Here is a 16,212-nt window from a genome sequence, read left to right on the forward strand (position 1 = left end):
CACACTTTCTAATGATTGAAGACTCAGGTAAAAATAGCAGTGTATATGGGCCGTTCTCTTTGTGGTTAATTGGACGGTTAATGGTGGTTTAAGCGTCGCCTGTCAAGTACACGAGGGTCATTAAGACTACCTGTCACCTGGAAAATGAAGACACAATACCGTTACTGGAACAATACAGAAACTAACCCACATGTGGGATAATGAAACTTATGACGATGTTTCGGTCCTAGTTGTACCTACAACACAGTAACTGTGTGACTAGTTAATGTTGCAGGTGTGACCGAAACGTCGTCAAAAGTTTCAGTCTGGTGTGTGCGGGTTTTCTGTGTGCTGAATGTCACTTGTACACCACCACTGCGTAAAAACACTTGAGATATATACACAGTACGTTGTATCCACACGATGTATCCACACGGTGTATCCACGCAATGTGTGTATATGTTAAGTAAAACGACACAAGTGTAACTAATGTAACATTTTATTGTGGCAACGTTTCGGTCTCCATTTCCTGGAGAGCGAAACGTTGCCACAATAAAAGTCACATTAATTACACTTGTGCCCTTTTACCGAACATATTGTAGCGAATTTTACCAACCTTATTACAATGCATACAGGAGGGTCTCGCTTTACAGCGCTTTGCTTTAAGGCATTTCGCTAATACAGCATTTTTCAATTATAATTATACCCATTCTTCATTTATTCACACATCCTACAATCAATATATTCACTCACTATATACTAAGGACGAAAATATTGTAAGGTAAGTAATATGTGTACTGCACACGCATTTTTTTAGGCCTAGCTTAATTGTTATATGCATTTGAAAGTGAAAAAAAGGGCGTGTTTCACCTTACAGCAGTAGCGGGGAACCTAACCTGCCGTATAAGCGGGGCCCTCCAGCACTTGTATGCGCTGCACTGTATGAAAGAAACATTATGGGGAGTGTGGAGGGCGGGGTGAACTTATAGCTTGTATTATAGTCGTGATAAATTTTGGCCTGGAGGTTCCTGCCGGAATATGGAACAATTCAGTTAGGAAATTGTCTCCTGGAGGGAGGATGAACAGGCACAGTCTTCGTAATGTAAGTTTGTGACACATAGTGAGTGTGGGAGGTGTGTAGACCTGTCTGTGTTTCTGTCTACGTCTGTCTCCGTCTGTCTGTCTCTATCTGTCTCCATCTGACTGTCTTTCTGTCTGTCTCTGTCTATCTTTCTGCTTGTCTGTCTGTGTCTCTCTGTTTATCTGTGTATCAAAGACCGGAAACTGTGATATACTAATCGAAATGAATATATAAGATCATATTATTATTATTATTATTATTATTATTATTATTATTATTATTATTATTATTATTATTATTGTTATTATTTTTATTCTTATTCGTCTTCTTCTTATTATTATTATATTAATATCATTATTATTATTATAATAATAATAATAATAATAATAATTATTATTATTATTATAGCGCCTGCGGAAGGAGAGGCAATCACGTATGATCCAAGGAAAATAAGGGTAGCTCCCATTCGTTGGATCAAGAGCCCGTCACAGGCATCACAGGCATCATAGGCGATAAACTAATGAAATTAAAAGTGTGTTAGAAAAATAGTCTTAGAAGAAGGTAGAGTGTGTTAGAACAAGGTAGAGTGTGTTAGAACAAGGTAGAGTCTGTTAGAACAACGGTAGAGTGTGTTAGAACAAGGTAGAGTGTGTTAGAACAAGGTAGAGTCTGTTAGAACAGCGGTAGAGTGTGTTAGAACAAGGTAGAGTGTGTTAGAACAACGATAGAGTGTTAGAACAAGGTAGTGTTTGAATAACGGTAAATTGTGTTAGAACAATGGCAGAGTGTGTTAGAACAATAGTAGAGTATATTAAAGCAATGGTAGAGTGTGTCAGAACAATGGCAGAGTGTATTAGAACAATGTAGAGTGTTAGAACAAGGTAGAGTGTGTTAGAGCAGTGGTAGAATATGTTAGAACGAGGTAGAGTGTGTTAGAACAATGGTAAATTGTGTTAGAGCAATGGTAGAGTGTGTTGGAACAATGGTAGAGAGTGTTAGAACAATGGTAGTGTTAGAACAATGGTAAATTGTGTTAGAACAATGGTAGAGTGTGTTAGAACAATGGTAGTGTTAGAACAATGGTAGAGTGTGTTAGAACAATATTAAGGTGTGTTAGAACATCGGTAAATTGTGTTACAACAATGGTAGAGTGTGTTAGAACAATGGTAGAGTGTGTTAGAACAATGGTAGAGTGTGTTAGAACAATGGTAGTGTTACAACAATGGTAGAGTGTGTTAGAACAATGGTAGAGTGTGTTAGAACAATGGTAGAGTGTGTTAGAACAATGATAGAGTGTGTTAGAACAATGGTAGAGTGTGTTAGAACAATGGTAGAGTGTGTTAGAACAATGGTAGAGTGTGTTAGAACAATGGTAGAGTGTGTTAGAACAATGGTAGAGTGTGTTAGAACAATGGTAGAGTGTGTTAGAACAATGGTAGAGTGTGTTAGAACAATGGTAGAGTGTGTTAGAACAATGGTAGAGTGTGTTAGAACAATGGCAGAGTGTGTTAGAACAATGGTAGAGTGTGTTACAACAATGGTAGAGTGTGTTAGAACAATGGTAGAGTGTGTTAGAACAATGGTAGAGTGTGTTAGAACAATGGTAGAGTGTTACAACAATGGTAGAGTGTGTTACAACAATGGTAGAGTGTGTTAGAACAATGGTAGAGTGTGTCAGAACAATGGTAGAGTGTTTGTAGATGGATGGTTCAGAGAACCGACATGTTGATAAATTAGACACATGTGCAACTCTTGGGTATCTTTATTGAGGAAACGTTTCGCCACACAGTGGCTTCATCAGTCCATACGTAGGAGAAACTTGAAGAACAGGAGGAGAATGAGGTAATCAGTCCCTCAACCTTGAGTCGATTGATGGACTGAACACATCGACTCAAGGTTGAGGGACTGATTACCTCATTCTCCTCCTGTTCTTCAAGTTTCTCCTACGTATGGACTGATGAAGCCACTGTGTGGCGAAACGTTTCCTCATAAAGATACCCAAGAGTTGCACATGTGTCTAATTTATCAATGGTAGAGTGTGTTAGAACAATGGTAGAGTGTGTTAGAACAATGGTAGAGTGTTAGAACAACGGTAGAGTGTGTTATAACAACGGTAAATTGTGTTAGAACAATGGGAGAGTTAGAACAATGGTAGTGTGTTGGGACAACGGTAAATTGTGTTAGAACAATGATAGCGTGTGTTATAATAACGGTAAATTGTGTTAGAACAATTGTAGAGTGTGTTAGAACAACGGTAAATTGTGTTAGAACAAGGAAGAGTATGTTAGAACGATGGTAGAGTCTGTTAAAACAATGGTAAATTTTGTTAGAATAAGGTAAAGTGTGTTAGAATAATGGTAGAGTGTGTTAGAACAATGATAGAGTGTGTTAGAACAAGATATAGCGTGTTAGAACAATGTTAGAGTGTATTAGAACAATGGTAGATGTGTTAGAACAATGTTAGAGTATGTTAAAACAAGATAGAGTATGTTAGAGCAAGATAGAGTGTGTTAGAACAAGATAGAGCTTGTTAGACAAGTGGTAGAGTGTGTAAGAATAATGGTGGAGTGTGTTAGAACAAACCAGAGTCACAACAACACTGTGTTAAAACACAGGAATTAGAAAAACATTGTTAGAACAAATCACAATTTAGAAGCGTTTGATAATCAACGATTGTTAGAACAAAGAAAAGCATCAGACCAAAGAGCATTAGAACAAAGGGTGTTAGAACAAAGGGTGTTAGAACAAAGGCTGTTAGAACAAAGGCTGTTAGAACAAAGGGCGTTAGAACAAAGGGTGTTAGAACAAAGGCTGTTAGAACAAAGGGTGTTAGAACAAAGGGCGTTAGAACAAAGGGCGTTAGAACAAAGGGCGTTAGAACAAAGGGCGTTAGAACAAAGGGTGTTAGAACAAAGGGTGTTAGAACAAAGGGTGTTAGAACAAAGGGCGTTAGAACAAAGGGTGTTAGAACAAAGGCTGTTAGAACAAAGGGTGTTAGAACAAAGGGCGTTAGAACAAAGGGTGTTAGAACAAAGGCTGTTAGAACAAAGGGTGTTAGAACAAAGGGCGTTAGAACAAAGGGCGTTAGAACAAAGGGTGTTAGAACAAAGGCTGTTAGAACAAAGGGTGTTAGAACAAAGGGCGTTAGAACAAAGGGTGTTAGAACAAAGGGCGTTAGAACAAAGGGTGTTAGAACAAAGGCTGTTAGAACAAAGGGTGTTAGAACAAAGGGCGTTAGAACAAAGGGCGTTAGAACAAAGGGTGTTAGAACAAAGGGTGTTAGAACAAAGGGTGTTAGAACAAAGGGTGTTAGAACAAAGGGCGTTAGAACAAAGGGCGTTAGAACAAAGGGTGTTAGAACAAAGGGTGTTAGAACAAAGGGTGTTAGAACAAAGGGTGTTAGAACAAAGGGTGTTAGAACAAAGAGTGTTAGAACAAAGAGCGTTAGAACAAAGGGCGTTAGAACAAAGGGCGTTAGAACAAAGGGCGTTAGAACAGAGGGCGTTTGAACAAAGGGTGTTAGAACAAAGGGTGTTAGAACAAAGGGTGTTAGAACAAAGTGTTAGAACAAAGGGCGTTAGAACAAAGGGCGTTAGAACAAAGGGCGTTAGAACAAAGGGCGTTAGAACAAAGGGTGTTAGAACAAAGGGTGTTAGAACAAAGGGTGTTAGAACAAAGAGTGTTAGAACAAAGGGCGTTAGAACAAAGGGCGTTAGAACAAAGGCTGTTAGAACAAAGGGTGTTAGAACAAAGGATGTTAGAACAAAGAGTGTTAGAACAAAAGGCGTTAGAACAAAGGGCGTTAGAACAAAGGGCGTTAGAACAAAGGGCGTTAGAACAAAGGGTGTTAGAACGAAGGGTGTTAGAACAAAGAGTGTTAGAACAAAGGGCGTTAGAACAAAGGGTGTTAGAACAAAGGGTGTTAGAACAAAGGGCGTTAGAACAAAGAGTGTTAGAACAAAGGGCGTTAGAACAAAGGGTGTTAGAACAAAGGGTGTTAGAACAAAGGGTGTTAGAACAAAGGGCGTTAGAACAAAGGGCGTTAGAACAAAGGGCGTTAGAACAAAGGGCGTTAGAACAAAGGGTGTTAGAACAAAGGGTGTTAGAACAAAGAGTGTTAGAACAAAGGGCGTTAGAACAAAGGGCGTTAGAACAAAGGGCGTTAGAACAAAGGGCGTTAGAACAAAGGGTGTTAGAACAAAGGGTGTTAGAGCAAAGGGTGTTAGAACAAAGAGTGTTAGAACAAAGGGCGTTAGAACAAAGGGCGTTAGAACAAAGGGCGTTAGAACAAAGGGCGTTAGAACAAAGGGTGTTAGAACAAAGGGTGTTAGAACAAAGAGTGTTAGAACAAAGGGCGTTAGAACAAAGGGCGTTAGAACAAAGGGTGTTAGAACAAAGGGTGTTAGAACAAAGGGTGTTAGAACAAAGGGCGTTAGAACAAAGGGTGTTAGAACAAAGGGTGTTAAAACAAAGGGTGTTAGAACAAAGGGTGTTAGAACAAAGAGTGTTAGAACAAAGGGCGTTAGAACAAAGGGCGTTAGAACAAAGGGCGTTAGAACAAAGGGTGTTAGAACAAAGGGTGTTAGAACAAAGGGTGTTAGAACAAAGAGTGTTAGAACAAAGGGCGTTAGAACAAAGGGCGTTAGAACAAAGGGCGTTAGAACAAAGGGTGTTAGAACAAAGGGTGTTAGAACAAAGGGTGTTAGAACAAAGGGCGTTAGAACAAAGGGTGTTAGAACAAAGGGTGTTAGAACAAAGGACATTAGAACAAAGGGTGTTAGAACAAAGGGCATTAGAATAAAAGGCGTTAGAACAAAGGGCGTTAGAACAAAGGGCGTTAGAACAAAGGATGTTAGAACAAAGGGCATTAGAATAAAAGGCGTTAGAACAAAGGGCGTTAGAACTAAGGGCGTTAGAGCAAAGGGCGTCAGAACAAAGGGTGTTAGAACAAAAGATGTTAGAACAAAGGGCGTTAGAACAAAAGGTGTTAGAACAAAGGGCGTTAGAAAAAGGGCGTTAGAACAAAGGGCGTTAGAACAAAAGGCGTTAGAACAAAGGGCGTTAGAATAAAAGGCGTTAGAACAAAGGGTGTTAGAAGAAAGGGTGTTAGAATAAAGGGTGTTAGAACAAAGGGCGTTAGAACAAAGGGTGTTAGAACAAAGGGCATTAGAATAAAAGGCGTTAGAACAAAGGGTGTTAGAACAAAGGGCGTTAGAACAAAGGGCGTTAGAACAAAGGACGTTAGAACAAAGGCCGTTAGAACAAAGGGTGTTGGAACAAAGGGCATTAGAACAAAGTGTGTTATAACAAAGGGCGTTAGAACAAAGGGCGTTAGAACAAAGGGTGTTAGAACAAAGAGTGTTAGAACAAAGGGTGTTAGAACAAAGGGTGTTCGAACAAAGGGCGTTAGAACAAAGGGTGCTAGAACAAAGGGTGTTATAACAAAGGGCGTTAGAACAAAAGGCGTTAGAACAAAGGGCGTTAGAACAAAGGGCATTTGAACAAATGGCGTTAGAACAAAGGGCGTTAGAATAAAAGGCGTTAGAACAAAGGGCGTTAGAACAAATGACGTTAGAACAAATGGCGTTAGAACAAAAGGCGTTAGAACAAAGGGCGTTAGAACAAAGGGCGTTAGAACAAAGGGTGTTAGCACACGTTAGTGTTAGAAGGAAGCGTCAGTATATAAGCGCCAGCCTCCATGCTTGTGCTCCAGAATCTTCACAACTACGGTGCTCTTCACACCAACTCCAAGACTGAGATACTGATTATCTCATCTTTTGTTTAAGTATAGCCCTTGTGGCTTAGCGCTACTTTTTGATTATAATAATGATCATCTTTTGTATATAGTTCTACTGTCTTCAAATTATGTCCTAGCATCTGTACTAATAAAGCCACTGGATAACGAAACGTCTACAACAAAGATACCCAGATGTTGCACATGTGTCTCAGTTAGGATGTAGCTGGGATGCTAGGATACACTCAGGAAGCCTAGGTGATAGGTAGAAGTGCTAATTCGGTAAAGTGGTCCTTGCTAGGACAAACCTTAGCACTCCAGGACATTGTTTAGGTACCCTAGGAGAGTGACCTTGAAGGGTGACAGTGAGGAGTGACCTTGTAGAGTGGCCGTGAAGGATGCCCTGGGAGAGCGACCCTGAAGAATGTCCTGTGAGAGCGACCTTGAAGGAGGACCTTCGTGTGTGAGGCTGTGACCTTGTTTAACATTCGTCTTCAATGTGGTTATAACCTTGCAAACTGTCTCCCAAACAACCTTATCCCAGAGTGACATTCAACAATGCTCTCTCTCTCTCTCTCTCTCTCTCTCTCTCTCTCTCTCTCTCTCTCTCTCTCTTTCACCAAGAATTTTGGAGTTGAGGGAGAGGTGAGACTGGGAGTTAACAGTGGTTAACAGAGAGAGATCCATTAATCTTTATTGATCCAGTTAGAACACACACACGTACACACACACACACACACACACACACACACACACACACACACACACACACACACACACACACACACACACACACACACACACACACAAACACACACAAACACACAACTACTACAGACATACACAGGAAAAAAAGTGTAAAATAAATAAAACTGTTGGGTGGGCTACACATATCAAAGCTAATGAGACCTGACAAGGTGCCACTGTGGATTCTGCCTGAGGGAGCAGGACCACTGAACCACTGGCTAAAATCTACAAATCCGTGGACAGTAGACGTTTGCCAGAGTTCTGGAAGAACTCTGGAAGGAGACAAAGAATATCCTTACTGGAAGGAGACAAAGAATACCTTTACTGGAAGGAGACAAAGAGTATCCTTACTGGAAGAAGACAAATGATATCCTTATTGGGAGGAGACAATGTTTAAGAAAGGAGATAGACAGGAAGAGATAAATTGAAGCCTGGTGTCACAGTCATGGATACTGTGTAAGGTACTAGAGATCATCAGGAGAGTGGTCGTCCCCAGGAAGATCATCAGGAGAGTGGTCGACCCCAGGAAGATCATCAGGAGAGTGGTCGTCCCCAGGAAGATCATCAGGAGAGTGGTCGTCCCCAGGAAGATCATCAGGAGAGTGGTCGTCCCCAGGAAGATCATCAGGAGAGTGGTCGTCCCCAGGAAGATCATCAGGAGAGTGGTCGTCCCCAGGAAGATCATCAGGAGAGTGGTCGTCCCCAGGAAGATCATCAGGAGAGTGGTCGACCCCAGGAAGATCATCAGGAGAGTGGTCGACCCCAGGAAGATCATCAGGAGAGTGGTCGTCCCCAGGAAGATCATCAGGAGAGTGGTCGACCCCAGGAAGATCATCAGGAGAGTGGTCGTCCCCAGGAAGATCATCAGGAGAGTGGTCGTCCCCAGGAAGATCATCAGGAGAGTGGTCGTCCCCAGGAAGATCATCAGGAGAGTGGTCGTCCCCAGGAAGATCATCAGGAGAGTGGTCGTCCCCAGGAAGATCATCAGGAGAGTGGTCGACCCCAGGAAGATCATCAGGAGAGTGGTCGACCCCAGGAAGATCATCAGGAGAGTGGTCGTCCCCAGGAAGATCATCAGGAGAGTGGTCGACCCCAGGAAGATCATCAGGAGAGTGGTCGTCCCCAGGAAGATCATCAGGAGAGTGGTCGTCCCCAGGAAGATCATCAGGAGAGTGGTCGTCCCCAGGAAGATCATCAGGAGAGTGGTCGTCCCCAGGAAGATCATCAGGAGAGTGGTCGTCCCCAGGAAGATCATCAGGAGAGTGGTCGACCCCAGGAAGATCATCAGGAGAGTGGTCGACCCCAGGAAGATCATCAGGAGAGTGGTCGTCCCCAGGAAGATCATCAGGAGAGTAGTCGACCCCAGGAAGATCATCAGGAGAGTGGTCGTCCCCAGGAAGATCATCAGGAGAGTGGTCGTCCCCAGGAAGATCATCAGGAGAGTGGTCGTCCCCAGGAAGATCATCAGGAGAGTGGTCGTCCCCAGGAAGATCATCAGGAGAGTGGTCGTCCCCAGGAAGATCATCAGGAGAGTGGTCGACCCCAGGAAGATCATCAGGAGAGTGGTCGACCCCAGGAAGATCATCAGGAGAGTGGTCGTCCCCAGGAAGATCATCAGGAGAGTGGTCGACCCCAGGAAGATCATCAGGAGAGTGGTCGACCCCAGGAAGATCATCAGGAGAGTGGTCGTCCCCAGGAAGATCATCAGGAGAGTGGTCGACCCCAGGAAGATCATCAGGAGAGTGGTCGTCCCCAGGAAGATCATCAGGAGAGTGGTCGACCCCAGGAAGATCATCAGGAGAGTGGTCGACCCCAGGAAGATCATCAGGAGAGTGGTCGTCCCCAGGAAGATCATCAGGAGAGTGGTCGACCCCAGGAAGATCATCAGGAGAGTGGTCGTCCCCAGGAAGATCATCAGGAGAGTGGTCGACCCCAGGAAGATCATCAGGAGAGTGGTCGACCCCAGGAAGATCATCAGGAGAGTGGTCGACCCCAGGAAGAGAAGCTCTTTGATAGGTAATAACCAGCACTAATTTAGAAATGGCAAATTTTAACTCAAAAATCTAATGGACACTGAAACTTACGACGACGTTTCGGTCCGACCTGGGTCATTAATTAATCACACAGAAGCGCTTCTTTGTGACTAGTTAATTGACCAAGTCGGACGGAAACGTCGTCACAAGTTTCTCCCATGTGCGGGTTATTTGTGTATTGTTCCAGTTACGGTATTGTGATTTTTTGTTCTTCTTGCTGGAACTCAATAACAGACAGAAACTAAGCCAGAAAGAGATGGATGGTCTGCATAGTCATGGACTACAAGAAGGCAACTGACACTGTACTTCGCAAGCGAGAGCGAGCAAAACGTGATGAGGCAAGAATAATAATGTTACAATGACTCAAAGAATACCCTAACTGGAAGAAAACAAAGAATCCCCTTACTGGAATGAGACAGAGAATACCTTTACTGGAAGGAGACAAAGTATACCTTTACTGGAGGGAGACAAAGAATATCCTTACTGGAAGGAGACAAAGAATACTCTTACTGGAAGGAGACAAAGAATGCCTTTACTTGAAGGAGGCAGAGAATATTTTTACTAGGAGACAAAAAATACCCTTACTGGAAGGAGAGAAAGAATACCTTTACTGGAAGGAGACGAAGAATATCCTTACTGGAAGAAGACAAAGAATACCTTTACTGGAAGGAGACAAAGTATTTCCTTACTGGAAGGAGACAAAGAATACCTTTACTGGAAGGAGACAAAGAATATCCTTACTGGAAGGAGACAAAGAATACCTTTACTGGAAGGAGACAAAGAATATCCTTACTGGAAGGAGACAAAGAATACCTTTACTGGAAGGAGACAAAGAATATCCTTACTGGAAGGAGACAAAGAATACCTTTACTGGAAGGAGACAAAAAAATATCCTTACTGGAAGGAGACAAAGAATATCCTTACTGGAAGGAGACAAAGAATATCCTTACTGGAAGGAGACAAAGAATACCTTTATTGGAAGGAGACAAAACATATCCTTACTGGAAGGAGACAAAGAATACTTTTATTGGAAGGAGACAAAGAATATCCTTACTGGAAGGAGACAAAGAATACCTTTACTGGAAGGAAACAAAGAATATCCTTACTGGAAGGAGACAAAGAATACCTTTACTGGAAGGAAACAAAGAATATCCTTACTGGAAGGAGACAAAGAATATCTTTACTGGAAGGAGACAAAGAATATCCTTACTGGAAGGAGACAAAGAATACCTTTACTGGAAGGAAACAAAGAATATCCTTACTGGAAGGAGACAAAGAATACCTTTACTGGAAGGAAACAAAGAATATCCTTACTGGAAGGAGACAAAGAATATCTTTACTGGAAGGAGACAAAGAATATCCTTACTGGAAGGAGACAAGGAATATCCTTACTGGAAGGAGACAAAGAATATCCTTACTGGAAGGAGACAAAGAATACCTTTACTGGAAGGAGACAAAGAATATCTTTACTGGAAGGAGACAAAGAATATCCTTACTGGAAGGAGACAAATAATATCCTTACTAGAAGGAGACAAAGAATATCCTTACTGGAAGAAGACAAAGAATATCCTTACTGGAAGGAGACAAAGAATATCCTTACTGGAAGGAGACAAAGAATGCCTTTACTGGAAGGAGACAAAGAATATCCTTACTGGAAGGAGACAAAGAATATCCTTACTGGAAGGAGACAAAGAATACCTTTACTGGAAGGAGACAAAGAATATCCTTACTGGAAGGAGACAAAGAATACCTTTACTGGAAGGAGACAAAGAATATCCTTACTGGAAGGAGACAAAGAATACCTTTACTGGAAGGAGACAAAGAATATCCTTACTGAAAGAAGACAAATAATATCCTTATTGGAAGGAGACAAAGAATATTTTTACTGGAAGGAGGCAAAGAATATTTTTACTGGAAGGAGGCAAAGAATATCCTTACTAGAAGGAGACAAAGAATATCCTTACTAGAAGGAGACAAAGAATGATTTTCCAAGAGATGTCAGAATGGGAGCATATTGCCAGAGGCTCGCATCAACTCAATAATCTCTAGCGAATAAATCAGGGATCGGGTGGAGTTAGAACCCATGGCGGTGGGTCCTAAACTGTTAAATATCCAACTAGGTATACTTATATACACTACAGGGAGGTTAGCATGGGCCACCAAAGTGACAACTAATGCACGTTTTTACAGGTGTATACCACACCAGCGTTTTTGTGGCTAACTCTAGCTCAAGTCCCCTTAACCCTTCATCATCTGTATCGAAATGCTCGCTTGTTAAATCTAAAGGTAGGTTGTTAAATCTAAAGGTAGCTTGTTAAATCTAAAGGTAGCTTGTTAAATCTAAAGGTAGCTTGTTAAATCTAAAGGTAGGTTGTTAAATTTAAAGGTAGATTGTTAAATCTAAAGGTAGGTTGTTAAATCTAAAGGTAACTTGTTAAATCTAAAGGTAACTTGTTAAATGTAAAGGTAACTTGATAGAGTGGAAAAAGATATACTGTTTGAAAGGCGAGAAAAAGATACTAAAGGTCACAGTTGGAAGTTAAAGAGACAGATGAATCACTGGGATGTCGGGAATTGTTTCCTCAGTTTCAGGTGGGTAAGGAAATGCAGTGACTTCGAGAAAGTAGTGAAGGCAGACTCTATGCACAGTTTCAGAAGCAGGTGTAAGACAGCCCATGAAGCTGAAAGGGAGTATACCCATCAGGTGGTAAGAGGCAGGGCCAGGAGATGTGACTCTACCCCTGCACACACACACACACACACACACACGCACACACACACACACACACACACACACACACACACACACACACACACACACACACACACACACACTTAACAAAGGCTTAACTCTACACATTATCTTTTAACATTTAAGTATCAGTAACTCTACCTGTCATGTTAACACCGCACTCTACCTGTCATGTAAACACCACACTCTACCTGTCATGTTAACACCGCACTCTACCTGCTATGTTAACACCGCACTCTTCCTATCATGTTAACATCGCACTCTACCTGTCATGTTAACACCGCACTCTACCTATCATGTTAACACCGCACTCTACCTGTCATGTTAACACCGCACTCTACCTGTCATGTTAACACCGAACTCTACCTGTCATGTTAACACCGCACTCTACCTGTCATGTTAACACCGCACTCTACCTGTCATGTTAACACCGCACTCTACCTATCATGTTAGCACTGCACTCAACCTGTAATGTTAACACCACACTCTACCTGTCATGTTAACACCGAACTCTACCTGTCATGTTAGCACCGCACTCTACCTGTCATGTTAACACCGAACTCTACCTATCATGTTAACACCACACTCTACCTGTCATGTTAACACTGCACTCCACCTGTCATGTTAACACCGCACTCCACCTGTCATGTTAACACTGCACTCCACCTGTCATGTTAACACCACACTCTACCTGTCATGTTAGCACCGCACTCTTCCTGTCATGTTAACACCGCACTCTACCTGTCATGTTAACACCGCACTTAACCTGTAATGTTAACACTGCACTCTACCTGTCATGGTAACACCGCACTCAACCTGTAATGTAACACCGCACTCAACCTGTAATGTTAACACCGCGCTCTACCTGTCATGTTAACACCGCACTCTACCTGTCATGTTAACACCGTACTCTTCCTGTCATTTTAACACTGCACTCAACCTGTAATATTAACACCACACTCTACCTGTCATGTTAACACCACACTCTACCTGTCATGTTTATCATAGGGGTTCTTAAATGGAGATATCGAGGGTTGAAGGTAGACACACTGGTTGGATGGTAACAATATATTGTCAGACTGTGATGATGGGAGATGGAGCCCAGCCTCTGCCTTGTCCTAGCCTGTGTCAAACGCCGACTGAGAAAGAGGCAGAGGTACGAACGTACACATGCGCATCCCGTGACGTCACACAGTCACTCGGCCTAAGGGGTCTTCTATATAAACACATGGATGATACTATAATATGCTATACAACACAGGGATCAGCAACTATGCTGACAGCTCGGTCATGTTACGTATGTCGTCCCGACATACACTACTATCCTATAGGCTGAACAGGCAGGTGGTTCTGGGCTGATTCTATACAATAACAAATTCATATATAACTTAGAACTAATGGATGGTATCATAATGGATGTTAACAAAATGAGTTTTACGTAATGCATTACAAACTATAAGAACAAATCATTGTACAATATGGATGGAATTGATCGATCGATCTGTATTCATGCACTCTACGGATTCTGAGGAAGAATAAATATTTATATATACAAGGTGAAATTAACAGCAAAGGCATCTGGTGCACACTTAGATCATTACTGTCAAATTCTCAGAATACGGAGGGAACGTGAATACGAAAAAAAAATTTTTTCTGAAAAACTGATCAGTTAATAACAAACAGTTGACAATTTACTTCATCTCGGACATCTAGTTATATAGACTATGTACATTTAAACCCAATTCTGTGAGGGTGAGGTTTACATATGCAGAATGGTTATCATCTCTGGGAGGATCGAATTCCTCTGCAATGGCTAACACATGCCTTGACTGAGGGAGATTTGAACGAGTATCTACAAAAGATACTTGTGGGTTTCTCATTACTTGTCGAGTACACAAGGAGTAACGACATTCAGGTTGATTATCTGACTGAGTATCTGAGGTAGAGGGTACAGAGTCAAGAGGATTTTCAGCATCTGTCACATTAGTCTGGGTAGCAATATCATCAACATCGCATACTAATTTCATATGATCTAAATGCGATTCTTTGTACTTACCAGTACTAATTTCTCTAACTTTATACTTATTACTAGAGATATGTTCCACAACTCGATAAGGTCCGACAAACTTTTGATCGAGCTTAGGCATTGCGGATGTTTTGTTGAAATTTGTCAGCATTACTCTTGAACCTACTTTTACTTTTGATGGCTTAGCACGGCTATTAGTTACTCTAGTAAATTCTGCTGTTGATTTATGAAGTGTTTCACGGATTCTTCTAAAAACACTTTGAGCCATGCTGGTACGAGTTGCTACGAAATCACCAGGGTTGTAATTGGATTTCGGAGTGGAATATAACAACTCATAGGGTAAATGCTTGTCTACACCATACAATGCATAATGTGGAGTATCACCTATGGAAGCATTGTAAGCAGAATTTATGGCACATTGAACATCTGGTATGACTTCATCCCAAGTTTCACTATTGGGGTTGATAGTGGCTCTCAGGACATCAAGTACTTTCTTATTGGTTCGTTCGGCTAACCCATTGCTGGCAGGATGATGAGGAACAATGGTGGATTTAGAGATCTTGTATAAAGTGCACAAATTTTCAAGAATCTCATTACAGAATTCACCTCCGTTATCTGTTACTAGGGACTTAGGAGTGGTATGCCTGCAGATAATGCATTCTTTAAACACTTTAGCTACTGTCTCTGCAGTCTTATCTGCAATAGGAACTAACTCACAATATCTGGTGAAATGGTCTACCATAACACACAGATGTTTGTTGCCTTGGAGGGAACATTTAAAATTGGTTAACAAGTCAAGGGCAACTCTTTCCCACGGTTCGCTAGTGGTTGGGTACACTTGGATTGGATTAGGACCATTGACATTTCCTTTATGTTGCATACAGACACTACATTTCATAACATACTCTGAAATGTCAGTTGCCATACGTGGCCAAAAGCATTTCATTCTGGCTTGTTTCACAGAACGATCCATACCAGGGTGTGCAACACCTGGTGCATCATGAACTAGTTGTAGAGCTACGTTCACTAGTGACTGTGGAATTACTAACTGGTAAACTCTTCTACTTGGAGTACCCAACTCGGCTGTTCGATACAGTAATTCCTGGCTCATTACAAGTCACTAATGGGTGCTGGTGGCTTCACAGTAAGAATAAGGTCTTCCTGGAGCAGGAACTGAATCACACCAGACCACAACGGATCTGTTCTTTGGGCATTTTTGACATCCTCAACAGTAAATGGAGGATCTGCAGTAACTACACTAATATGTCACGATAAAGCATCTGCGACCACATTTGACTTGCCAGGTAAATGTTCAAAGGTGGGATTGAACTCTTGGATAGTAAAGGTCCATCTGGCTAACCTTCCAGTAGGTTGTTTGTTCTGGAATAAAGGTATCAGTGGTGCATGGTCTGTCAAGACATGAACAGGGTACTCGTAAATGATGTCTCGGAAATGCTTTAAAGACCATACTATTGCTAAAGCTTCTTGCTCCGTTACTGTATAATTACGTTCAGCCTTCGTAAGGACTCGGCTAGCAAATGCAACTGCGTTGTACTTGCCATCAGTCTTCTGAGCTAGTACGGCACCTATGCCAATTGAACTAGCATCAGTTGTCAGATAGAAGGGCTTAGAAAAATCTGGGAATTTCAAAATTGGAGCAGATGTTAGCTTTTCTTTTAGAGTTTGGAATGCTCTTTCTTGATGGAAGGTCCAAACAAAAGGAGCATCTTTCTTAAGCAACTCAGTTAGAGGAGCAGCTGTGGAAGAAAAATTGGCAATGAAAGATCTATAAAAACCTGCTAAGCCCACAAAGGATCTTACGGCATCAGCAGTTTTGGGAGTTGGAAAATTTAGTACTGC

At 41.8% G+C, this 16,212-nt stretch overlaps 1 protein-coding gene and 2 pseudogenes across 2 annotated transcripts in view; all 3 read left to right on the top strand.

Moving 5' to 3' along the window:
- The window catches only part of LOC138854324 (trichohyalin-like), a 7,307-nt pseudogene extending 1,227 nt beyond the window's left edge, over nt 1-6,080 (top strand).
- LOC128698956 (uncharacterized) overlaps nt 1-16,212 on the top strand; it is a 302,463-nt gene that overhangs the window by 182,494 nt on the left and 103,757 nt on the right. The window lies entirely within an intron of this gene.
- LOC138854325 (calponin homology domain-containing protein DDB_G0272472-like) lies at nt 6,086-14,469 on the top strand (annotated as a pseudogene).

This window comes from Cherax quadricarinatus, chromosome 55 (assembly GCF_038502225.1).
Source record: "Cherax quadricarinatus isolate ZL_2023a chromosome 55, ASM3850222v1, whole genome shotgun sequence".
NCBI lineage: Eukaryota > Metazoa > Arthropoda > Malacostraca > Decapoda > Parastacidae > Cherax > Cherax quadricarinatus.